The sequence below is a fragment of the Pinus tabuliformis genome, chromosome 6 (genome assembly GCF_031772625.1).
Source record: "Pinus tabuliformis cultivar Carrire ecotype Pingquan chromosome 6, CPIR1, whole genome shotgun sequence".
NCBI lineage: Eukaryota > Viridiplantae > Streptophyta > Pinopsida > Pinales > Pinaceae > Pinus > Pinus tabuliformis.
The window spans coordinates 1,571,141,177-1,571,168,001 of NC_142292.1; positions in this window are offsets into that span (position 1 = coordinate 1,571,141,177).

Consider the following 26,825-nt stretch of genomic DNA (forward strand, 5'->3'; position numbering starts at 1 on the left):
GGATCAGAGGAGATCTACAAGTGGGTATGTTTTTAACATATTTGGAGGTGCAGTCAGTTGGATGAGTAAGAAACAATCTGTAGTGGCACTATCAACTACAGAGGCAGAATACATGGCAGGCACTCATCCAAGCAAGGAAGCAGTTTGGTTGTAGAGATTGTGCTCAAGTATGGGGTTAGTACAGGGAGCTATAAGGATAGACTGTGATAGCCAAAGTGCAATTTTCTTGGAAAAGAACCGTGCTTATCATTCAAAAACAAAGCACATTGATGTTCAGTATCACTTTGTGAGGGATATGATAGAAGACAAAAAGGTGTTGCTGGTAAAAGTGGATACTTTGAAGAATATTGCAGATGCATTAACAAAATATGTGAGCTCTAAGAAGTTCTCTTGGTGTAGACAAACAATGGGCATTTCAGGGCTGGATAAATGACTAATCTCTCCTATGGCCCCCTGTGGAAAGAAAAAAATAAGTGGGAGAATGTTGGATTATGTTATATTCTTTCCACGACTGAAAATTTTTTTTGGACCCTATATTAGGTTGGGCGGACCTACCTATGGTTTTTGGTTCATGGTTTTGGACGCGATGGTTTTTGGTCCATGGTGTTGGATGCTTTAGCATGTTTAAATATGTATTATAACATTGAAAGGAACATAATGAAAAATCAAGCTGGTAGTCCCGGTTTTGGGATGCAGGGGAAAATATCTGTGTATATGTGTTTTATGTGTTATGCTCTCGCATTGTTTATTTTCTGTGTTTTAGAATTCGTATGCAGCTAATTTTTGTACGGGGTTAAAACCTACACGCGCTTGGTCCTACCTAAGCTTCCGGCCTCCAAGGCCTCGATCCTCCTCTTGCAATATAGTTTGCAAGGACTGGGCAATGGTCTTTGTCATGCCCCCGACCCTTGCATTTTAGGAACCATACCTCTTCGCGCACCTTTGGTCGAACTGTTCTGTCTTGCTTCAAGCTTTGCATCTCAAGGCAAAGATTTTTCAAGTGCGCATGGATCTGCTAAACCCCTAGATTTGGATCATGCATTGTTGTTTCATACAATCTCCAAGGCCTCTGCCTGAGTTGTTATCTTCTATTGTGACAACACAACCCTTAAGTGTGGTAGTAGCAAAGCCACAAACCACTCGCGATGTTGGCTGTCTGTCAAGTTCATATTAGCTTCATGGATTTTTCACTTCAATCTCTGATGTAATTCCCAAGGTGTCTCACCTAGCTGCATCGCGATTTCCTTGAACTACACAATCGACTTTGCCTCAGATTTAGGCCTACTGAATTCTCTATTAAGTGTTATCTCGATGTTTGCCATTCCAACATTTGAGTTATCATTGGAGTACTTGACCTACTAGGTTAGCATGTGATCCTGTAGAGCACTAGCCAATGTTGCCTTCTTCATGTGATCATCTGTAACACCCTAAGCTTCCCATACGACTTTCACGACAAACCAGAACTGGTCCAGGTCCTCATTTCCCAAGCCTTTGAACAAAGGCAGCTTCAATGAATTTGCATACTAAACTGTGATGGAGGTGGAGGTGGTACGGGTGAAGTAGCAAGCGATGGTAGTGAAGTTGGAGGTGGTGTGGGTGGAGGTGCCAGTCGTGGGAATCCTTGTCTTTAATTGAATAGGACTTCATGGAGAAGCCTGCGCTACTCCTTCTTCATCACCTTGTGGAGGCGAAATCAATGGACTATATTCAAGACCCTTTCTTCCTTCATTTCTGTAAGTATTTCTGCTTCACGTAGCTCCAAACATCAAGGTAGCTGCATAACCCGCTTTTCGTAGAATAACATTTTAATCTAGGTATTCAAACATTTCAAGTACTTACCTCGTGGTCCTTTGAAAAAGCGTCACTCCGCCTCACTATAGCTGACTGAGGTATCAACCGCGAATTCAGTTACAAATCCTCCTATGACGTGATCGAGCCAATGATCGATAGCGTGGGTGATCTTATTCTCAGATGCTTCCAATTTATGTACTAGCTCCGAGGTCCAAACAATAGGACCATCAAGTCTCCACCTTCCTTGGCTATCTGCTAGCTTCGCAATCCACTCGTATAGCTCAACCGGAAAGGAGAAGAAAAAGATCTTGTGAATCTCTGTATATAGGTACCTATCCAACCACTGTTTCTTTGTCAGTCGCGGGTCCCTGTTCTCCTGCTCTGAAAATTCGTGGATCTTTCTATCTAACTAGTCTCCAATCTCTTTCTTAGTTGGATTCTAGTGATACGACATCACACATCTCTTATGCAGATTCCAGTCCCAGTAACATAACCATTTGTTAGCTTGTGGGGGCCTGACCCAGGTTCAACGTTAGTTAGCCAAACAAATCCCTACACTACTGGCCCTTTCAACATCAACCTACGGAGCGTGGACCAAAGTCTCACTCGAAGCAGTATGGGGGAATGCTGGAACCAAGTTTCTGCACCCTAAGATGGTCTTGATGTTGGTTTATTCCTTCTATTCCTGCCTTCGCGCAGGTCACTTAGTTCTAGGGCTTGTGAGACTAGCCCTCTATTCCGCCCTTCAGTACCTCCGCAAAAAGGTACAATTGACCTTTGCACAACCCTAACCTATGGCTCTGGTACTTTCACGCTGCTAGCACAATGTACCGTCTAGATTCCCAAACTAGTCTAAGTGTCTTATTTATCTTATTAAACAATCATAGTTAGCACCACATAAACAGAGGTTCTTACTTGCGTTTACTTAACCAATGTAATTACATACATTCGCGCATCATATAAACATTATAAATGAAATTCATACACAATGCGACAAGATGCATTAATCAGAACAAAGATACAGAATTTGGAGAATACTTCTCTTTATTGATATCTTCAAGTGGTTACAGACTCTATCCAACTTGCGCACACAGTTGCAGGGGTCCACGCACTTAGCTGTGGACTTCCACCCTAGGCCTTTGAGCACTCAGCTGCAGAGCCTCTACCTACACTACGACCCGAACTTAGACTTCTTACTTCAGAGATATGACTATCTTAACGACTACTAAACTCATGAAAAACTACTTAGAGTGAGCTTACTTAGCTCTTTTTACACAATCCCATGGTCTACGGACCATGGGTAGATCTTTTACAGCCGACTTTACTTTACAAAAATAAGGGCGGACAACCCTTTATGACTCATGACACCTTTGCGCTCCGTGACCACAAAATGTGGAGACTTTACAATTTTATTACAAAATTCGACCCAAAACATGGGTTTTTAGCCCCAAAACTATCCTTCGAGGATCCCGTTCATAACACCCCATCAGTGAAACATTATACTCCACCAAAGAGATGTACTAGCTCCGTGCAGTGGAGAAGCCAAGGCGCATTATAATATTGTCCAAGCTTTCTTCAAGATAGTCTTAATAGAAGGTGTTAACACCCAGGTTGTTCCCTTTGACTCTAAGGGAATACGGCCGGGGTAACCACTAACCAATCTTTGGATTACAGTGCCTAGCCACACTGTAATCAGAGAGGGCTCTCTCTTTATAATTTGTCTCTGTTCTGTGGAGATTTTAGGCTAGATATGAAATGAGGGTGCTTAGTTTTATGCTTTGGTTGAGGGATATCTTTCTGTAATTGAAGTGTGCAATCTGCAGATGAGTTTATTTCATTGGGCAATGGAGTCTGGGGCTACAAATGTTTAGAAACCTTGAGATGATTTACTGAAATTACAGGGCCATTTAAATACTTCATATAAAAAAGTTAGATTACGATGGTGACATGTGAACAACCAGTGAAAAGCATTCAAGAATTTTCCACTGAGCTGGGGTGTGGGAAAGAGATAGATGCCTCAGGAGCAAACTTGAATTCCTGAAATATTTATCACAGTGAAAGATATAACTTGAAAGTGTAGCAATTAAGAATTACACCTTATTTACTCTATATGAAGAAAACATTTATAACAGCTTAGATTGAGTTCAGGGTAATCTGTGATCAAATCCTGGAACTATTCTTTTACTTTGCCATTAAGTGTAAAACTCATAAACATGAAAGAAGATGAAAGACTAGAAAACATATAACACAGAGTTTTAAAGAAGAATTATTGTGCTATGAAACATGCAGGATTCCTGTAACATTCAGCCAGCCACCACAGTGCATCAAGGAACACAGAGCTTTGGAAATTCCATCCACCTTTTGTATTATTTCTCTGAGAGTTGTGCAGTAACGGAAATATAGAAATGAAATCAACAACCACCCCTTGCAAACTCCTGCGAAGGGGAATTTATAGAAATGTTTATACAAAATATCTCAGGCTTTGAGTCATCTGAGAGAGAAATATTTTCATTACTTCGTACAGAAAAGTAGAAAAGAAGTTATTACAGCTTTGAATACAACATAACTACTCTTTAAGTCTGTCAGAGGATATTTTGACCTTTGGAGGTCACTGAGTCGGTTGGAACGCTTTGCTTTAATGCTGGAAAATGTGTCTTTACGTTTGCTGCGCTGTATCTTCTCGGCCCTGCCACCTGTGACTGTGCTTGCTGCTGTGGTGACCGAATAGCCCTGCTGAGTTGGCTCAGCCTTTCATCCTTCCTTTGTATGCTTATCTACCAGAATTTTCCGTGTGTATGATCACTTATAAATTTGAAAAAACTTAACATTACAGGTTCTGGCTTGATAATATTAGCTGTGTCAATCTATTCCAGACTTCTTGTGTGGGCAATTGGTGCTTCACAATTGCCTCTATGGTTTCATCTGCTTCTGTATATTTATAGAAATTTGGAGGCACATCGAACAGATGATTGATCTCGTTCATGATGAAAAACAGGTTTTCCACCCTATTGTAGAGAGTCTACCCTGATGCTAGCCCTGATTCTGCTGAAGTGTTGGGTTGTCCTGCAATTTGACTTGCAGCAAAGGCATTGACCCTTTTAGCATAATTTTCATGGGTAAGTAGTCTTCCCACACTGCTTAGTATGCTGGGGAGGCCTTTGTTTTGTAATACCTGAAACCTGTCCATGAACCTGTTGATTTCGGTCTGCATATCTTGGGTTCTCCTTTCTAATGTTCCAACCAGGTTTCTTAATGTCAGGACCCTTTTAACCATTGAGATTGTCTCAGTCCTGTGAGCAATTCCCATGGTGGTTAGTTGAGAGCTTGTCCTGTTATTTAATATGTTGATCATCCTATTGGAAGCATCAGGCATGTTGCCAAGGCTTGCTCTTGCTCTGTGTATCTCCCTATTTGCCTTTGTAATGAGCGCTGACTGCTCATCTATGGTTTCAATGAATTGCCACTGATCAGTAATGGACTGGCCAATATTGGCCCATAGGACTGTTTTGAGCTCTACTGTCACCTTATCAAGTGTGAGCTCTTTCTCAAGCTCAGTTATTCTCTTTTTGAGAGCTTTTATATCTCTTTCTTTCTCAGCCACATTCTGTTTGCTCTTATCATATCTTTCATTTACTTTAGCCAAAGATTCTTTGGCTTGATTAAGCTCTAACATTTGAGCTTCCAGGACTTGAATCTCATTTTGAAGCTTCTGCATGTCCAGACTATGAGTCTGCTCTGTTGTTGGTGCTGCTGTCGATGTAGTTGGTGCTGTTGGTTCTGTCTGTTGAGGAGGAGGAGTAATAATGGGAGCAGTTTCCTCAAGGTTGATTACTTCAGGAGGAGGCTGGGAGGTTTGACCTTCTTCTCTTTGTTTCAAGGCTGCCTGTAATGCTGCCTTTGCAGCCTCTGATTCTCCCAGCTTTTCTTGAGTTTGGATTAGCTGCTTGTACAGAGATACCAACAAGGTTGTGGCCTCTTGATCATGTCTTTGCTGGGCAACATCATCTGTTTGAGGGTGAATTGTGGCTGGGAGTTTGATCTTTCTCCTCAAAGCTGCCATGTCTGCATCCCTCAACTTTAATATCTCTTGTATGCCCTTGATATCTTTGGGATCATGCCCAATCTCTATGATGATGTCTTCTAAGGACCTAATTCTGTTGTCCTTTGCTTGAGAGGATGCTTTCTCCAAATCAAGCTGAGCAGCTGTGTTGTTAAGGCTACTTTGTAGCCTGTAATTATCCAATGTTTGGTCTGCCAGGGAAGCATAGACCATCTCACCCGTTTTCTTATGCAGTTCTATTTTGTCCATTGGGTGGATATCCTTGGCAAGGACCTCCAGGTTGGTCCTCAAGTAGTCAGAGGCAGATTGGGGCTGCACTGCTGTTGGCATAAAATGACTCATGATCATTTTGCCTTCCTGCACATCATATGCAGACATGAGTCTTTGTTGATTGGTGGGAGCCATGTTTAACAGATGGTTATACAGCTGTATTTTGATGGGCTCATTTCTCCTCTTAATGTCGATGAACTGCTGTTTAATGCTGAGTCCACCTTCCCTTTGCTGATTTGAGGAACTCACTTCTCCTCCCATTGCTCTATCCTGTTCCTGTTGAAAGGAACTTGCTGATGCTTCCCTGCTGGGTGGGACCATACCAAAAGACTGTCCCATTGGAATTTCTTCCTCTGAGAAGGGATTGATTCTCTGTCTTTTCTCCCCATGAGTTGTTGATGTTGTAAGGGGAGTCTCTCTGACCATTTTCCTGCTTGTATCCTCCTTTTGTGGAGTTTGGAGGATTGATGCCTCAGCTGAAGTTTCTTGCCTTGGAGGCACAGTTTGTTCAGTGGATTTAGGGGCTTCCACTGTTTGCTCTTGCTGGACAGGCTGCTCCTGTCTTCGTTCTTCTTGCTGTTGGTGTTGTGTTTGTTGCTGCATTTCTTGTTGCATCATTTCTTCTTGTTGTTGGACTAGTGTTTCCATTTGCTCTTCAGTCATAGGAGGTGGTTGTTCCATCTGCTTTTCTTTGCCTTTGCTGGATGTCTGTGGAGTATTCATGGCAGCTTGCTGATGTGTTGTTGAGGATGAGGCAGCTGCTCCAAGTTGTCTTTGATATGAGAGGGGAACCTGTCCACAAGTTTCCAAGTCAACTTCTTTTTTAATGTTTCTAGCCTCTCTTTCTAGCAGCTCTTCACTAGTAATTTCCTCTTCTAGGGTGCCCTTTTTCCAGCTCAATGCATTGGCATACTTCTCAATCTCAGGCAGCCTCATATGTGCATAGCTTCCCCATTTGTATTTTATCCTCCTGAGGGAAACAAAATGATTGGGGTCATAGGGTATCCATTCAAAACTAGTTTGCAGTTTGAGGGCCTCTAGGATACTATTTGCCTCTTTCCATCCCTCCTCTCTTTTGTTATATAGGAAAGGGCCCAGCTGGCTCCTTACCTTCAACTGTGCCTTCTTGTTCTTGCTTTGGAAGTGGAGGTAGTCGGCATTCCCAAATTGCCTGAAGTATTCTAGGGCAAAAAGTCTCATAGGGACATACCTTGGCAGCCTATAAGGCTTCAACTCATAGCCATATACTCTGATCACTGTGTGGTGTTGGTAAAAGTACCAATTACCAATGCTGTAGGTTTTGGAGAGATGGAGAACTCTCCTCATGTCATCAGTTAACCTTGGAGGAAAAACACCATTCAATAATGTCATAGCTGGATAAATGAACAAGTCTATGAACTCACAGTATGTGTATGGTGATACAGAGGTGCAATGAAAAACTGAGGTCCAAAACACAACTGACTTTGGATTCCCCTGGGCATTAACTTGCTTCAGGGGAATGAGGAAGCTGCCTGGTTGATAAAACAAGAATAGATGGTAAATGTATGAACTGTATCTGAACAGTCTTTCCCTTTGCAGATTCATTAGCTGGTCATGGATCCTATCTGCAATATATGTGGCATAGTCATAATGTACAGCTGGAGGCTTTCCAGGAGAGAATATAGACAGCATTGCCATTATACTATCATCCACATCCTCCACTCCCCTGAACCCTAGGACATAGCTGATCAAATCCACTAGCATTCTGCCCAATTCATTTAAGTATGCATATCCAATAGGAGGAGTTCTGATGGCTTCAGAGCTTGGTTGTATGAACAGCTGATTGATTTTGATGATCTGGTCATTTGAAAACTTAGTCCCCTTATTTATCAAGTTCTGCATGTAGAGGGGGGTCAATGGTTCTGCAGTGTGGAAATGCAGCATCTCATTTATGCTCTCTGGGGTGATATGGAACAGAATTGAGCCTGTGGGGCTGAGAACAGCTCTTTGGCATGGATCATAGCACTCCTGGCATCTGTGGATCAATTCTGGCATAGGATTTACCTGGGGGAGGTTGTAGATGGGCAAGTTTGAGTCCCAAATGCCTAGGATATCAGCTCCACTAAGGTGCTGGGCTTTCAAATCATTTAGCATCTGAATATTATATTTAGAGCCTAATGGAAAATAGTCTAACATCTGATAATCCACATCTCCCAGAGCTTTCCATACTAACTCCCTTTGAGGGGTGTTGAGAGGCTTGATGTTCAGTGCAATTGGAGTTTCCATGGTCTATTAAGCTTCTGACTTGCAGGTGAACTGGTTGAAGTAAGCAAAACAACACAGAGGTAATTCCTTTCAATGGAAGTGTGAATTTCAAGGACCAGAGGGTGAATTGAGCACACAGCAATTGAAATACTGTTTAACGGATTGATAAAAATAAATAGCAGGGCTGACCAGAACTTTTCTAAGGTGAATTTAGCCAGCAGAGGTTTCTAGCTCACGATTGCGCGAGCTTGTTATAGACATTTTTGTGCCTCGCGACATAGAGCATGAAATGTCAATAATTACAGGGATCCTCAGTCCCTAAACATGTTGTTCTTACCCCTAAAAGAACAAGGTCATCAAACAACAGCACTTCCAATCAGTTCTCCACCTGAAAACACTTCAAAACAGGCTAATTTTGGATCATGTCAGCTGCTCCACTGAGCATCTGCGCTGGAATGCAACTGCTCCTCCTTGTACCTGCACTGGAAGTCAAATCTAATGAAGGCTACCTGCGCTGGGCGAGATTGGCCAAGTGGCACAATCATTCTGCAAGGTGTCAACTGCCCAGGAAGCTTCCAAACTGACACTTGGTTCATGAGATTCGCCCTGTGATGAGTAAGAGGTACTTGATCACCATGTGTAAGCAAGGATCTCCAAGTGGACTCAAGAACTGAAGATTAACTGAAGAGGGAGAGGACACAAGGCAGCTTCATGTCAGTCTCAAGCTGACTCATCCTTTCTTCTTCTCTCCTATATATAGAGCTCTTCTATGAGGTCTAAGGAGGCTGGAATTTTGTATAAAGCAAGGAGGTGCTGTTGGTTTACAGTTAGAGCTATGGGGTGATTGTTTTACTAGAGGTGAAGAGGAGAGTTCTTGCTGCTGGGGAGGTGCTGCTGGATTGGAGCCATCATTGGTTGTAACCTTCTCAGAACCCTGTTACTTCTATCAATAAAGTTTTGCATGTTCTCCTATATACTTGTATTGCATTGATGTATTGTATTTACTTGTATATTTGATTCACTCTAATCCATGCATCAGTTATGAGTACATGTATCTTGTAGTTTCCTCTCTTGTTTTGTGCAGGATCTGTGTGTAGCTGGACCGGCAAAGAGAGCAAGGAGCTGGGAACAAGAGACAAAGAGAGAGGATAAGGATCAACTAAGCGAAAGACACCAGGTTGGTTAATCTTTTCTTCCTTCTCTCTGTACTTTCATAAAGGAAAATATCAAAGCTTTACTTTCAGTTGTTGCTAAAGACTGTCACCTTTAGAGTAGGGATAGGGTCATCCGAGTCGGATACTTTTCCCCACAACAAACTGGCGACTCCGCTGGGGAGCCTAGTATCTTGTTGGTGTTTGTAGTATTTTGCTATTCATTTCTTGAAGAAAAGAGTACCAAATCGGAAAGCTTTTGACTATATCAAAAGCGAAGTAGAGGGTCTGCTACTCTTGCTCATTTGCTGAGCAAATTCAAGATTTAAAGAGCTTATCTACAAAAGAATCTTTACTCTTTGTGATAGATCTTCATCCTCTTGATCATCCCTTAGCCTGTTCTTGACCTATAGCTTTTTATTTCAGCAAAAACAGTGCATTTTTGAGCTTTTTATGACCCGGAAAACTTTGTAGACGTAACTCTCGTGTCCCAGAGCAGGCTGTCCACAGGCAGTCTGCATTACAGCGCAGGTACTCCCTTCGGGAACTGCGCTGAGAGTCAAACTGACAGACCAGAGCCTGCGCTGGTCCAGTTAGCCTTTGTCTTGCTCAGTTTTCCCATTGTGTCTTGGCCCTGTTTTCACTGATTTTTTGCTGATTGCTTGCTGGTCATTGTATTTGCTGTAAACCATTCTCCTTGACATTATTCCGCCTCAGTTGTGTGATGAAACTGTGATTGTTCTTTCAGTATTTCTTGTTTCAGTTACAGTTTCCCATTGTGAAAAGCAAACCAGTATAGCTGTGGCCTCTTAGATCCTGAACTGTAAAAGTGTCTTTGTGATCTTAAGAGCTAGTTTTATTACTGTTCATGGCTGTTTGAGTTTGTTTGTTTTTCATATTATGGTTTGAATTCATATATTTTTAGTGTTGAAACAAGTACCTGTAAGGTGTCTTTTCATGTTAGACGAAACTTGTTTGTTTACACTTCAAATTGAATTCGAAAATTATACAACAATTTCCTTTTGTCTACATCAACATTAAGGGAAAAGAAAAGAAATACATGCATCTTGCATTTGCATTTTTGATAAGTTTGTGTGTCTGATCTAGGAGAAAGTGCATTAGTTTGTGCTTTGTGCTCTGTGTGGAAAGATATTGTTTTTCTCTCCCCTCAGTAGTTAAGATTTTCAAAGCTAAAAAGATTGTAAAAGCTTGCTTATCATTTTAGCTGCATTTAGGAATTTGTACCAATCCATCTCGTGGTGATCCTGAAAGACAAAATGATAAACAAGATCAACTTAAAATATATTGAATGAATCTAAAAACGCATTGTAACATAACGCTCACAATAGAGGTCTAGGTAGAGACGTGTTCCGGCGTCGTTAAACGTAGTGACTGTCGATCTCTACGAAGGTGGGTGATTCCTCCTGAGGGACGATAGCACTAATACGGGCTTGTGCTCCCGCGTACCGTCGCGTATATTGGGAGACCCCTATAGGCAATTATCCTTTATCCTTAGGAAGCCGTGTCGACCGCCCTACTGATCGCGATGCAGTGAACACAGCATTCACGAAGATCGACCACCCGTACCGTAAAACGTATTCTGTGGTTTCGCGAAAGGTTTGGCACACCCTCTGCCTAGATCTCCAGAGCAGTTTCTTTTGGCCCTTTTCAAACTCTATAGCTGAAAAGGTCCAACCGAGCATTTGTCACTTCGGGCTCGTTAATACATCGAAGGCGACTAGAGTCATCTTTAGCTTTTTCTCGACTCTTAAAACATGAAAAAGCAAAGTTGTGTCTAAAAGCGTCTAATAAAATTCATTCAATACGGAAACATAATTCCCCTTTTTGTATTTTAGTTGATCAAGTAATCCGCAACCGTGGAGGAAAGTCAATTAAAACTCCGTCGTTCGGGGAGACTTGCGAGTCAACCACCTTTGTCTCCGGAACCGAGAGTAGTACGGACAAAGCGAACTCGCTGGACCAGGTCAAAATCTCCTTTTAAAGTTAGAACGGAAGTTCCAACAACATCTGAGATTCTGGTCACTCCCAATATTTCTGGAATCCCTGCCTCTATTGAAGAAGTTCAACAGCAACAGAAGGACAGTGGTACTGATCCTAGTCTGAAGACAAGTACTTGCATAACTGAACCAGTTCCATCTGAAACCGGTCCACAGAGTCTTGTTGTTCAAACGACTGTCGCTGTCGAAGCAACCCCTTCTTCGGCACCAGAAATCTTTTACGGACCTGACGATCTTCCTCTTCCTCCTGGTCTGATTGCAATAGAGGAAATCGTAGAGGACCAGCAAGCAAATACTCCAATTCATTTTGGAGTAGGTACCCCTCTTTTTCCTTCTGCATCAGAAGTTTGTCTATCGCCACCAGAAGTTCCTGAAGAATCGTTAGGAAGTTTATTGGATAGACTTAAAATGTCTGAACAACCGTCGACATCTAGGACTGTGCCAAATGACACAGCGATAGCAGAAGCTCCTGCTGTCACTCCAACGATGTTTGCCGGCATACCATCTGTCCCAACTAGTTCTCATCAACTAGAAGGAGTCCACCCAGGGACTATTATGACAACTTGGTCTGTTCCAGTTTGTTCTTCCGGTATAATACCCGGTAATTCTTATGTTGAAACTAGACAAATTGATCCCTTTGGGAATCAGTTTAAACCATCCAGTCCTCAAAGGCAGTCTTTACCTTTGAGCTCCGGATTGTTACCATATGGGGGGCAATATGCCCTTTCACTTCCTCTTCCGGAGGGATACCCATACGGCAGTTTTCAACAACATTCAGGTTTGACTGAAGTAACGACGAGTGGTTGGGTACCTATGTTACCCCAACAACCAAGAGTTGTATATTCCATGCAACAGTGTGTACCTATGTCTAGTATCCCGACGACGCCAGCAATTGTAACCGTGTCGCAAGTTCAATCGATGCCTATTGTATGTCAACCCCAAGTTGTAATGCAATAGCCTATTGACCCTGCAACACAACCACAATCGCCGACTGCCGGGACGACACAGATACAAACGGGAACCATAACCCCGCATCTTGGTCCGTCGGTTAGTGTCGCACAACAAAACATGGCTTCACAACCATGGATGGTGCAATACCAACAACCTCAGTTTCAACAGGTGTACCAGGGATCTGAGCAACAGATCTTTGCAAATAGTGGGCAACCCTATATTCAGAATGGGTTAAACCAACCACTTTACAGTGGCCAAGCCCACCAACCATATCAGTCATATCAACATCAGTTGCATTATGCTGGTGTGCAAAGGCCTACTGCTCAGGCAATTCCATCATATCCTGGGTACGCCTCGCCAAACCTGAATCAGCAGTTGCCATTCGTGGCGACCCTAGAATTACCAGATTTACATCGATTAACAAACGATCCAATCGCCTATGCCCATTGGTGGCCAGCGATTCCTCACAAACTTCCTTCGGACATTCCTAAATTCAATGGAAATCCGGGCGAAGACCCGTCGAATCATGTGATGACATTCCATCTGTGGTGTTCGTCGAATACCTTGAATGATGATTCAATAAGGCTTCGCCTTTTCCAGAGGACATTGACTGGTCCGGCGGCTAAATGGTATATTGAATTACCTAGAGCCTCGTTCGACAATTTTAGTTCCCTAGCCACGACTTTCTTAACACACTTTCAGTTACCTATAAGGTACGAAACTGGAACAGAGATCTTGACCAATTTTAAGCAGACAACGGCCACACATATATCAGATCATATACATGAGTGGCGTCGTCGGCGCAGAATGGTAAAAACCTATGTTCCAGATCAGCTATTAGCTGAGTGGTTTATAAAGTCACTTCTGCCTGCTATAACAGAAGATGTGGCCAAGGGAGGCGTCGTAACGGAGGAGCAAGTTATTGCTCGTGCTCAATATTTGGACTTAGTATATACTCAGTCGGGCACGCTCTATGATAAGATACCTGACGCCCCCAGACCGGAATTTTCAATCCCTCCTCCTCCCGGATCGAATAGTGACTCTCATGCCGGTGATGGCGTGATTGGAACTGCAAACGCTAAGTCGACAAGGGATTCGAATAAGAAAGCCCGTAAGACTTCGAATCAAAAAGCAAATCAAGAGATTCTTGCTTCGGAGGTAAATGCTGTATCTACGGATAAAGACAAAAACTCCAATCAACCAGGAAGCAAGAAGAAACAAAATGAAGGGAAGAAGAAGAAACAGGATGAGTCATCTCCTCAAAAAACTTCTTCAAGCCCTCCTAGGAAAGGGAAACCAACGAGTCCATGTCATATATGCGATGAGGATCATTGGACAGCAAATTGTCCATATAAAGCCGAGTTTAAAAGATTCTTAAAGAATTCACAAACCCCAGCTGTATTAACTGATCCGTTTCCCAATCCAAGTCAAAATCTGGTTGATAGTGGAGATACTTCCCGGTGCCAGGTGCTAATGGTGTCGACTTCTGAACAACAGAATGATGCTTCGAGGTCAACCAAATGCAAAAACTGCGGGAATCCACAGTCGTCGAACGATAAAGGAAATAACCAGCCAAGTAGTTCGACGACAACTTTGACAAAAGTTGTGCCACCATTTACTACGGGAAGCATTCCTATGATCCAAGGAAGGAATCACTCTCTCCAAAATATCGGAGTCATTTTCCTAAAAGACCCTACTTTAATGGGTACTTCCGCCTTACCGCCTCCAAGTAATTTGGCAGAAATGGCTACAGTGGAGTATGAAACTTTCTGTTTCTAATGGATCTAAAATTTCGAGGATAGTTCCTATCTCAGGTCAACCTCGTTAAAAAATGAAATAAGGATAGTTCTTTATCGTGTCAACCTTGTTAAAAAATGAAATGACCCTATGAAGATTAGGGGGCATGTGCCTCGGTTGCATTATTATGCTGGGGGCATATCGAGCAGTTTTAGCACATAGTTCATGCTCGTTAAAAAATAAACGCAAGATCCGAGCAGTTTTAGCACATAGTTCATGCTCGTTAAAAAATAAACATAAGTTTATGAGCAGGCTTTCCTTCAGAGTTCAAGCTCATTCAGAAAAAACGAACCGGTAAACAACCTTTTGAGATCGTAAATTTATCAGCCTTAAAAGCCTTGGTCGTGTTTTCATCCATCACCTCCATTTCATTTGGCCGGTCGTTCACCCCCATATGTGTGTTTACCCATTTTGAGGAACAGCTGCAAAGAGTGATTTCACCTAGCCATCCCTGTGACACTACCGTGATTGGAAAATTCCAATTTGTACCTAGAATCTGCTGCTATCCCTGTTTATCACTCGTTCCTCAAAAGACGAGTCTTCTTTGAGCTCTTTTCACTGACTCGTAAAATATGAAAAGTTTGCCGAGTTTTGGCCTTCCAGCTCGTTAAACGACCGGAACGCTATCCCTCATTTAGACTTTAATCTTTTTGGACCTGAGGGATTATTACACAAAAAGATCGAGCGCTTGTCTTGTTCGGCTCGTTAAAAGTACCGAACACCCATCCCTTCTGTATTGTTTTATACTTTTTCGGACTTAAGGGATTAGATGACGAAAAAGGAATTATGGAGTTGACTTTCTGTACCTTTTCAGACTCTCTAAAAATGAAAAGGACCGAGTTTTCTTTGTCGTTAGACTCGTTAAAATGATTAAATAGCGACAAACTTGTCTTTAGACGAGAACGAGTTTTCCTATCGCTAGGCTCGTTAAATCTTAGCGATGGGCTTGCCCGAAGGGCAGGTTATAGAACAAGCATATGTTATCCTCCTCAAGCTTGACAAAAATAAAGAGGTACTGGTCAGAAATGACTGGGGAAAAATTGGGAGAACATCAAAGTTTAATGGTAGCAAGTCACTCTTGAACATGACACTTTTCCTCTGTACCACATCGGGTTGGGTTGTTTCATTCACCGGTCTCATCACCATGGTCCTCGCCAAACCATCCACATTTGGGGTAATGCTACCGATCCATCGCATCAGTGTCGTTATATGTTCAAGAGGGGTCATTCTGAAAGTGTCAACCGTGTCCCATCCACTACCATACATTATCCTTCATCCATTCATGATCGCCACCCTGAATCATATGTCACAGTTTGTTTTCACCTCCACTAAAATCATTAGCTCCGTTCCGTGTCATTGATGTGGGATTCATTAAGGCCCTCCTTTGACGGATCGCTTCTTGTCGACTTCAGCTCATTATCCAAGAAGTTGATCTAGGAACAACCCCATCAGTACTTTGAAGCTTGCATGCCTCAATGGCAAGTTTCTCACTTCCGGCGACAGGTATACATCAATGACCTTCGACCAGAAGATTTTACGTGGCGTTCGACGCCAAGTCCTTTATTCACGCCACGTGAATTGTACTGCAGTACCTTGAGGGTCATTATCATTATCGGTGATTCCTCTCGCGCTTGTTAACGGTTTTCATCATTGACCGGTAATCAAGCGATGTCTTTCCATGTTCGACTTCAGCGAAATTCTCACATGGATCGACTTGTACTTAGAGTGAAGATCGAACGAGTTTGAAGACCCCGGATCTAGTTTCATCCATCCGAGCTGCGATACATATTCAGGAAATATAAAAGCATTTGTCATGTACATCATTGCAGCAGATGATCATCCTATTCAAAGGATGATAATTTCAGCAGAAAATTATCAGTCTACCTTCAGACGATCGTCTGTCATATGTACCAAAATGTATTTATAAAAGCTGAGCATGGGAATGCCCGCCTCAGCTAGATCATGAAAATAGAGTGAAAAATAATGTATTGTATTGTATTGTATTACAGGGCGCCTCCTCAGCACTGGAATGAACTTCGGACCCTCTAGATAAAGCATTTCACCCGATAAACGGCCTCATACTTTAGGGGGCAACTGTTATAGACATTTTTGTGCCTCGCTACATAGAGCATGAAATGTCAATAATTACAGGGATCCTCAGTCCCTAAACATGTTGTTCTTACCCCTAAAAGAACAAGGTCATCAAACAACAGCACTTCCAATCAGTTCTCCACCTGAAAACACTTCAAAACAGGCTAATTTTGGATCATGTCAGCTGCTCCACTGAGCATCTGCGCTGGAATGCAACTGCTCCTCCTTGTACCTGCGCTGGAAGTCAAATCTAATGAAGGCTACCTGCGCTGGGCGAGATTGGCCAAGTGGCACAGTCATTCTGCAAGGTGTCAACTGCCCAGGAAGCTTCCAAACTGACACTTGGTTCATGAGATTTGCCCTGTGATGAGTAAGAGGTACTTGATCACCATGTGTAAGCAAGGATCTCCAAGTGGACTCAAGAACTGAAGATTAACTGAAGAGGGAGAGGACACAAGGCAGCTTCATGTCAGTCTCAAGCTGACTCATCCTTTCTTCTTCTCTCCTATATATAGAGCTCTTCTATGAGGTCTAAGGAGGCTGGAATTTTGTGTAAAGCAAGGAGGTGTTGTTGGTTTACAGTTAGAGCTATTGGGTGATTGTTTTACTAGAGGTGAAGAGGAGAGTTCTTGCTGCTGGGGAGGTGCTGCTGGATTGGAGCCATCATTGGTTGTAACCTTCTCAGAACCCTGTTACTTCTATCAATAAAGTTTTGCATGTTCTCCTATATACTTGTATTGCATTGATGTATTGTATTTACTTGTATATTTGATTCACTCTAATCCATGCATCAGTTATGAGTACATGTATCTTGTAGTTTCCTCTCTTGTTTTGTGCAGGATCTGTGTGTAGCTGGACCGGCAAAGAGAGCAAGGAGCTGGGAACAAGAGACAAAGAGAGAGGATAAGGATCGACTAAGCGAAAGACACCAGGTTGGTTAATCTTTTCTTCCTTCTCTCTGTACTTTCATAAAGGAAAATATCAAAGCTTTACTTTCAGTTGTTGCTAAAGACTGTCACCTTTAGAGTAGGGATAGGGTCATCCGAGTCGGATACTTTTCCCCACAACAGAGCTACCTGCGAATTCAGGTTGATTCAGTCAAATGCAGGTTTCGTAAACTGTTTTTTGCCTTGCCAGAGGGAAATAAGTACAGGTTACTGGATACTAGACAGTGAATTCAGTGTTTTAACAATCCCTTAACAGTTTGTTTGTAGAAATTTGGATAAAAACCAGGTGCAGAGAATAATTTCGAGAAATACCTTGTGGATTGCCACTGACAGTTGCAAATGCAGGTACGATGGAAGCGCCCGCGGTTTCAGAGTCGAACGGTGCAGGTTGGCGCTGGTATGGTCGTCAAATACATGCAGGAATAACAACAGTCTCTTTCGGCAAAAGTAGAAAAAACACGAAATTTTGGCCTAAAAATATATTTTTGTCATATTGGCGCCTTTTTGGGATGACGTCAACATGACGTCATCGGGTGGGGTCGGATTCGGATGACGTCAGCGTGATGTCACCGGGTGATGTGGCAGGTCCTGGTTGGTCCATGGATATGCTGAAGTGGCGGACATGTCAGCGAAGGGACGGACGAATGAGGTGATGCGACGGCGGGGTGGCAGCGACGTGGCTCTGACGTGGGCATGACATGGGACCAGCAAAACCGGGCGGTAAGTGCAACAGTGGTAACGGTTTTCTCGGACCGCTTACAATACGGCCCCGGTTTTGTCAGAGGCCGCTCCGAGAGACTGAGAAGGTGACGCGTGGCCGAGGACTGACGTAACCCTTCGTCAGTTTCTCGGGTACTAACTTTCGGGCGTGGGGACCAACCCGATATGCATAAGGGCCGTCCGATCAGAGGCACTCAATCGGACGGCTGACGGGTTGATGAAGTGATCGAGCGATACGGAAGGGGGGCGGGATATAAAAATATATTTTTTGGGACGCGCGCTTAGCTGAAGACCATTGGGGTATGAAGGATTTCGATGGTTTTTTAATATATTTTCAATAAAACCAATATAGCGCCCGAACCATTGGATAACATAAAAAATGGGTCTTTTATGAATAGTTTTGTCAAAATGCGCCCGGTGCTTAGACTTTGGATAAAGGAGAAAAGTGGGTTTTTAGAGTATTTTTGCCAATGAAGCAGGTTAAAGGGACAAAAGGGGTTTTTAGCAAGGTTTTTTGGGGATTTTTTGGGTTTTTCTGAGCAGAGGAAAGGTGAGAGCTTAGGGGAGAGGTTGTTGCTCATAACCAGAGGTTAGAGCAGCCCCAGGACAGGGTTGACCACAGTCCCAGGTGGACTAAAGTCTCCCTTTAGACAGACATATTTAGCTATAATGCTAAAAGGAGGATATTCATAGAATGCTTTGGGGGTTTATACACCATGGTGTTAATAATACTAGGGAAAGGGTAACATAGGGGAATTACATAATAGAGTTAGAGTTAATATGGGGGAATATGTGAATGAGGGGGAAAATCACTAAGGTTACTTGAAACTTACTTCGTTTAGGGAGTAGATCAAAATGAAAAGAATTTTTAGACAAGAAATGTGGCTTTTCAATGAATAAAACCACCATCAAACCTCAAGTTTTCTAAGCAATTCAATTGATGAGGGGATGTTAGTAATGAGTGGGAAAAGGGATAATTGGGAAGTTAGACATGCTTCTTTGTTTTTCTTTTCTCATTTTGACCATCAAGGTTAAATCTGAAATCAATACCACCTCTGCAACCCCATCTACTTACCCAGCTACTTTGCCTAGCATTTTTTGTTTCTTCTTGGAGGGTGCACTTAGGCTTGCAGACCCTTACTTGCCTTTTCTTTTCTTTGGCTTTTTCTTTTGATTTTCTATCTACTTCTACCCTTATTTCTTCCAAGGTCCCAGATTAAGTTGTTGGGAGCCTTTTCTTCTCTACCTGAACTACTTGTCTGCCAAGATTAAATAGTTTGGACAGACTCCTTTCTCTATTCTACAACTGAAAATTTAAAACATGACATGATCCAGTTTAGACTGTTGGACCATCCATCAAAATTTGAGTCCCCATCAAGCTATAAGCACAGATTGTATTCTTATGGAAATATGTGATCTTTGCATCATCAAAGCAGAGCATATTTGGACCTTTTCATTGCCAATCATGAAATATGAAACCTATTGTATAGGTAGCTAACAGAAGGTTGGCTGATGAAAAAGCATTTACAATGAGTTATGAGGAACTATTTATAGCAAAGAGTGGGGTGACCCTTGACATTCCCCTTTGTGACAGTTCGACTACCCTCATGACTCTTCGCCTACTCTATGACTGTTACATCCAACTATTGACACTTGACTTACACTTGACACAACTCAACATTACAATGCACATGTACTCATGTGAGACAACATGGCTTGAGAAAGCCTTGAAATACATCACTGAAACTTGGTACGCTGTGATGAGACCAACTCTTTGACATGCTTGCGATGGTGAAGGCAGTGAGTTGGTGCCAAGTTTGGTTGTCCGTGATGGTGTGCATGCACCTCATGGTGACATCTTGCTGAAGAGAAATCTTGCCTCCGTTGCAACCGGTGCATTGGTTCAGCTCCTTCATCCAACTCCTTTGTTAACATGCGCATAGTATTCTTGGGTGTGGTTGAACTAACAACACACTGATGCATAATGTCTATGTTGATCTTCAAGTGTGTGTTGATGGTCATGCACATCAACTTGCCGAAGTACATGTTCAGCTCCAGTTGGACTTGCTTCTTGTCTTCGCCTTGGTGAGTGTGTTAAATGGGTTGGATTGCATGCGTGTGCTCAATGAAATTCATGATGTTGAATCCCTTGCGTGTGATCAACAACATTGCTCACCATGTCTACTCCGTCAGCTACTAGGATGGAACTTTAACTTGTACGGGTGCAGTTTAATCCGTGAGTTCACGTTGTGCTCACTGTTATTTTTGTTCCTGCTGCAACTCATTCGTTTGTTTGTGTAGCTTCATGTTCTTCCTGAGTTGCTGCTTCAACACATGCAACTCCTTCTTTGTTCCATTCTCTATCTTCATTTCATGTCGTCACCTCATACTTGGAGCCTCCAAATTTTCTTTCATCATCAATGGATATGCTTGAGCTTGCAACCTTGTTCCGCCTCCGTGTTGTCAACAACCCTCCTCTTGCATTCGTTGCATTTGGTATGATGTCTTCAATTTCTATTCATGATGTTGCTCGCTGTGATGCTGCTGCTGTCATATATTGATGTCCTTGTCTGCAACCAACTTGACGTCTTCGTGGGTAGGCAAGTCCATAGACACTTGATCAACTGCATACCCAAGTGTGCTTTGAACAGTGTCTTCATCTATGCTCTCTTAGAAACCATTGTACCTGTACTACTGAGAGGCAGATGAACACTTGTGATTCCTGGAGACATGGAAACACTCATGGCAAGAAATCTGTCAGTCAAAAACAAAATTGAACATGGGAACTAACTTGTAACATACCTGGGTGAATGATCATGAAGGTTGCACAATTTCGGCCAGGAGGTCAGGAGTCTAACTGCCAAGACTGCAAAAGGCACAGTTTGCGCTGATGGGAGACTGACTGATTGCCGGAACTATGCAATGGAAAGTCTAGTCTGACTTTTAACCATTGGGATTGCGCAATGCGCAATTCCAGCTGGTAAGGACTGCTGGCATGGGGATAGATTTGCGCAATTTCTTGGGCCAAGCAGCCACTGTCATCCAGAAATGCGCAAAACAGTGCTCGAGGCTAGTGTTGGGAAGGAATGTGCATTTATGGAGAGGAAGGTGAGCCTTCCTTCCCTATATTGCGCAATGCAACCTTGGTGGAGGTAGAGTTCGGCGAAGGTTGGCTCGACTTGCTGATGGGCAACTAAAAGTAAATAAGACAATGAATGCATGGCGACACTAAGTGATAGCAAAAGTGATCTACAACGCATGTAAAACATGAATGAAAGATTCACCAAACAGATCAACATGCATGTGAGTGAGGTAGTTCACCTGTTGGGAGAATGCCCATGCAAAACAATTTCATGCATGTGACAGCAATGAGATAGCAATGAAAACTAAAACAGATCTACGAAAATCTAGAATACCTGTAAAAGAAAACAAGTGTTCAAAGAAATCAAACAAACAATACTCACACAAGTGAAAACACAAAAAGGGATAGAAACGTAGCACAAGGAATGGGAAGCGAGATTACCCCAAAATAGCTGAGCTGAATGTGCCAACTGCTCCTAGATGTGATGTTGGGATGTCAAAGCTGCAAGGTTGATGTGAGGAATGAGCTGCAGCATCTGACTGATGAGTTTTGATAACATCGATGTTGTGAGTCGCATGCCAAAAATCTAGGGGAAGCAACACTTGGTGGGAGGTTTTTGAATTTCTCCTTATATGTAACCTCCAACTGCTAAACATAGATCCCTGAAACAAGGGATGCCTTAGGAGAAGCATCCTATGCATGCAAGTCTATTTTGCTCGGTCCCAGAGGGAACCGGCCAACTCAGCTGCACATGCAAGAGGCTGTTCGACTGCTTAAAGGAAATGCACATTTATGGTTGGGAGCTGGGTTAGCTGCCCATTAGATTTGCGCAATTTCTAGGCAGAGCAGCTGACTCCTGCCCAGATTTGCGCAATTTCTGGGCTGAGTAGCGCTGCTGGGGAAAATTGTGCAATTCCTGCAGGGAGTGTTGACTGGCAGGATTGCGCAATCTTGAAGCCCATTAGGCTGCCAGAAAAGATTGCACAATTTCTGGAGGGAAGGCTGGTTGCCCTCCAAAAATGTGTAATTTTCTTGGGGAAGCTGCTCAACCTGCAGCTGGACCGAGTCTGGGTGAACAACCTGTGAGGGGAATGCATCAAGCTATGATGGACATGCTGCCTTTGTGCAAGCAAGACACTGAAGCTTGTGAACTTGATGAAGCAAGACAATCTGCTGTGAAAAGTTGGAAGGGAGGCTCCAACACTTGGCAACACACTAGTAGAACTCCAGCTCTCTGAATGGACCTTGTTCGTGAAAAGCAAGTCTATCACCTCCGGAAGTATGGTTCAGCTCTCAGCTCATCTTGGCTTCACACTAGCTTGATTGTAAGATGTAGCATCTACTAAGCTCTTGGTTGATTGACACACATTCCAAGCCAAGGAAAAATAATTGTTCTGATTGGGGTTGAGGGGTATATAGGTGCACAAGTAGTATAGTTGTCAGAGTCTTAGTTTCATCTCTATTATTGCTCCACTGCCAGCAGGCTTGGACAGTACCCTGACGAAGTCACATAGGAATGCAAGCATGGCTCCACTGCCAGTGATCTTGGTTAGTACCCCGGGGGAGTTACTTGCATCACCTTCCTATGCAAGAAGCCTTTATCTTCTTTCGTCATTTTCATTTTTCACTTTGAATTTTTTACTTTTTCATTTTTTTCATTTTTCATTTTTTGAATTGTGCATAGCTCTTACTCATTTCAGAGGCAGAAGAGGGTTCTCAACTTATTGAGAGAAGAAGAGGTTGTTTCAATAGAGAATTAGTTTATTGTATCTCTGACGTGCCTGTTAAGGTTTTCCCCATCACCTTACTCTACTTGACTGAGCAGACAAGGGTTAACCCAAAAACAAACGAATAGAGAAGGTGACACTAGTTAGTGTGCAAGCGTTGTGTTATCACCAAGGTTCACTTCGAACAGTACGTATTTACCTTCGACGTATCATGGACTAAAAGTAACAAGCTCATCATACAGAGGCAAGCTGAAAGATAACCAAGTAGTGATAGATGTACAAGCCCTCTTGTACTTTACCCAGCTGGTTTTAAGAGTCACACATGGTTTCATGCAAAACTAACCTACGACAAAACAAGCGAACTAACAAACAACAAAGAAAATCAAGAGAAGAAGCAAAAGTGAAAGCAAATCAAGTAAGCAAACAAACTAGCAAACAAAGCATGTAAGAAAACAATCATGGAAGCAAACACTAAAAGAAAACACTACTCCTACTCCTACACTAATGGTGCATGGGCCTGATCACATGAAGTGATACTTCCAATGTAGCCACCGACGCATTGGTAGACCCATGTTGGTGAAGGCTTGGTTGGCGAGCAACCCAGTTGTGCGAATCAACAAACACGAAAGATATAACAATTAAGACAACCACACTTCGTGTTTCAAAGTGCCCACGGGACATAGGTGAGTGCAAGTGCATGACGGGCGGTCCATAGAGTTATCATGGTGTTGTGTGACACTACATGAAACTTTGAAGCATAAGAAAGCTCTTGACTGTGACATGAAAGAAAATGAAAGAAACAGAGATAACTTGCGTCGCGCATGAGTGCTTGCAATGTAAGACTCCTCCAATGCATGAGTAATGGGATCGTGCAGTTCAAGTGGAGGAAGTTGTTGAAAATAGCAACAAGAAATGCTAAAAATAGCACTGCTATAAATAGCAATTCAGCCAGTGTTGAACATAGCACCGATGAATGAAAAATGGAAGTGCTAAAAATAACATTTTTATAAATAGAATTTCGAGATACGTTCCTATTTTAGTCAGTCCCTAAACTAAAATAGAGAAGTAAAATTCGAATTTGATCTTACCATCTGTTTGAAAAATAATTAATTAATTCACCATGAGTTAATTAGTTGTGAAAAATCAAACATGAATTCTATGTGAGAACATGCAACAGTTTCTCCATTGATTGAGGAATTTATCCATCAATTAAAGAGATAAGGATGAGTTGTAATTAGTTGGCTCAGTTAACTGAGTCAAGTCTAGCTAGATTAATTCAAACAGTTTCTTGAATTAATGTGAGTTCAATGAGTTGATGCATGCTTGCATATAACTGCTACACTTCAGATAACTGAATATTCTCTCATAAGTAACTCATTCATGTCAGTTCAGAAAGAGACCCAGTTGAGATCATATGGAGGGAAAATGTACTATCAGTTGCTAGAATATTCCATTGTGAATATTCCTTGCATGCAGAAGGAATTATTTCCTTGAGGATTGCACAGTTACTTCTTCCTGTTTAGTGAGTGTCATGAGGCCAATTCACACATGTGGCTTCACTAGACTCCAAGAAAAACTGCGCAAGGAAATAGGAGGCTTGGAGGGCTTGAGGAGGATATATACTATGTCTATTCAGTCTGTGAGCTATATTGTTTGATTGTAGAGAGAGCAGGATAGCTTGAGAGCTAATTATTTTTGTAACTTGAACAAGATTTCCACTTGTATAATAATACAGAGTTGGGGTTTTAGGTTGAGGCTTTCCTCGGGTTATTTCTTCTATGTTATGTGTGATTGATTTCTCCTTATCAGTTATATGTGTTAAATTGATCTTGCTCATATTCGATTAAGCTTCCGCATAATTGTTTATAGAAGTAGATCAAGTATTTTGCTTTAGTATATTACATTATTAGGTGATCTACAGTGGGAATTTCTACACGGTATCAGAGCAAAAGTGATCAAGGAAGAACAGTATACAAGAAGGGATAAGTTCGAAGTTTGTGATTCCTGAATACAGAGATCGAGTTCTTATCACATCTCTATTTCACCTATGGCGTTCAGTGGTTTAAGACTCGAGTATGCCCTTGATGGCAACTTGAATTATATAGCCTGGAAGGATCACATGGAAACAATATTAGAGGATAACGGTCTAAAGGACTTCATTGATCAAGAAGTCCCCAAGCCGACTGATGCTACTAAATTGGCGGAAAGGAAGAAATGTGTGGCTATAGCAAGGAGAATCCTTCTGGAGGGAGTTCGAGACCACATAGTCTCGAGTCTTAAGAGGAAGGAGACACTGTTTTCGATGTGGAAAACATTGAAAGATCTATATTAGAATAACAATGATTAGAGGAAGCTGGCGCTGAAAGAAAAGCTTTGGAAAATCAAGTGTGAAAAGGGCGACACGATCTCTAAGTATCTGAACAAGCTCATCACCTACAGGGATGAGCTTGGAAGTGTAGGGATCACGGCCACTGATGATGACATGGTGAGTCTTGCACTTCTCGGTATTCTTAAGAGCTGGCATAGCTACCAAGACTCGGTTAATGGAAGAGAAAAACTGCCAGATTGGGAATGACTTTGGTCGGATCTGATGCAGGAGGAGATAAGAAGAAGCACCAGAGATGGATCCTCATCGAAGTAAGATGATGAGGAAAATATAGCCTTAGTGAGTAAGGCGAGGAAGGGGAAAGGGAAGGCGTCCCAACCCAAATCCAGTTCTTCCCATGGTGGGAATAATTTTGACAAATTGAAAGTGCAATGTTGTCATTGTCATGAAGTGGGCCATTATGCTACGAATTTTCCACAAAAGAAATCCAAGAAGGGTTCCTCAAAGGGATCTGATGGTGAGGCACTGGCCTCACAGTTTGAGCTAGATTTCTCTCTTATCACATGCATGGTTTCATCCATGGTGGGATGTCTTTAGTACCTAGACAGTGGAGCCTCATTCCACATGTCAGGTGACAAGAATCTTTTCAGTACCCTGGAGGAGAAGGATCTCCAGATGTGGATCGAGATGGGCGATGATGGAAAGTACTCTGTCTCAGGTGAAGGCATGGTTTTGTTTCAGAGGGAGCATGGAGCTCCCCTCACCTTGACTGATATAAATTATGTACCAGGTCTGAAGAAGAATCTTGTGTCCATTGCTATGCTAGAAGATAAAGGCTATGATATAGTCTTTAGCAAAGGAAAGGTATTCCTGAGGCATATCGGCACTGGACAGACAAAGCGAATAGGGATTCGAGTTAAGAATCTCTACAAGCTAGAGGTAGACGACTGTGCTACTTTGAGTTCCAAAGCTAAGATGGTGCAGAGCCAAGATATTGGCGAGCTATGGCATAGAAGATTGGGCCACTTGCACCATGGAGCCCTGGGGATCATGCAACAGATTTCTACTGGATTACCCAAGGGAAAAATTGAGAAGACGAATACATGCAAAGGTTGTACCTTGGGTAAGTATGTGAAATCTTCCTTTCCGGATCGAGACATTTGAGCTGGAGAAATCCTGGAGCGAGTTCAATCAAATGTTTGTGGACCATTCTCTACAACCTACACAGCTAAACAAAGGTACTATGTTATTTTTATTGATTATTTTTCTCATAGATGTTGGATGTACTTTATGCAAAAGAAGGATCAAACCTTCTTGAGGTTTTGTGAGTTTAAAGCCTTGGAAAAGAAAGAATCTGGAAAGAAAATAAAAGCCTTGTGTAACGAAAATTGTGGAGAGTATGTCTCCCAACAGTTTAAGGACTTCTGCGCTGCATAAGGAATTAAATGGGAGTTGATGGCACCCCATAACCCGCAACAAAATGTGGTGGCCGAAAGGAAGAATAGATCGATTGTGGGAGCAGCTCGAGCGATGTTGCATGACCAAAGCCTACCATTGCATTTGTGGGCTGAGACATGCAATACAACAATATACTTGCAGAACAGAAGCCCGCACCTTATACTGGGGATGAAGACACTTATGGAGGCCTAT